The sequence below is a fragment of the Arvicola amphibius genome, chromosome 5, assembly GCF_903992535.2.
Source record: "Arvicola amphibius chromosome 5, mArvAmp1.2, whole genome shotgun sequence".
Classification (NCBI taxonomy): domain Eukaryota; kingdom Metazoa; phylum Chordata; class Mammalia; order Rodentia; family Cricetidae; genus Arvicola; species Arvicola amphibius.
Window position 1 is genome coordinate 32,483,495 of NC_052051.1, and position 852 is coordinate 32,484,346.

Below are 852 nucleotides of genomic sequence, written 5' to 3' on the forward strand. Positions count from 1 at the left end.
ACTCACACAGACATATACTAATACAGATAAATAAAAATTTTAAAAAATCTTTAAAATGTGCATTTCCTTTTCATCAGACTGAGGCTTGAAGCAATGTCATAGGAGTATCAACTGTGGACGAGCTGAGTCTGTAAAGAAGCCTGCCTGGAGCTGTGATCACAGTACCTGTCCCGACATTAGCATTTTCCAGGTCAGTTTTCAAACACGGCTCAACACAGGAACTCTCCAGGGAGCTTTGAGACTTTCAGCTCTGACAGGAACTGCTAAGGCATCCAGCTTTTTGGAGTGACCAGCTACTGTATTCTTTCTGCCTTCTGGCATGGATCACCACTGTTAGACTACCCGGCCCTATAGTTTATGTCAACCCAGTAAATCTTTTTTATTTTCTTGGTTCACTTCTTCTAGTGAACCTAACACATTTCTCTATCTACACCTTACTTTGTCAGATTAACTATGGTTGAGAGCTCACTTAGGACATCTTTTATGAATTTATAAAGAACTCAGTAAGTTAGGGGCTGGTGGTAAAATTGTGGACTTAAAAGTAAAGTGCAAAGCTTGACAGTAGGGCATATGCCCAGCACACACCAAGAGTTTGGTCCCAGCACCACAAAAAATATAAAGTTAAAACAATTTTCAGGCCCATGAAATTACCCCACAAATACACATTTAAATAAAACCAAACAAAACCACTTTATTACTTTTTTTTTCTTTAAAAAAAGCCTGATCTACAAAGTAAGTTCCAGGACAATCAGAGGCACACACAGAAACTGTGTCTCAAAAGACAAAAAGATGAAACCAAAAGCTCATTATTTATGTGTATGTTTGTGTCTGCATATGAGGGTGCCCTCAGAG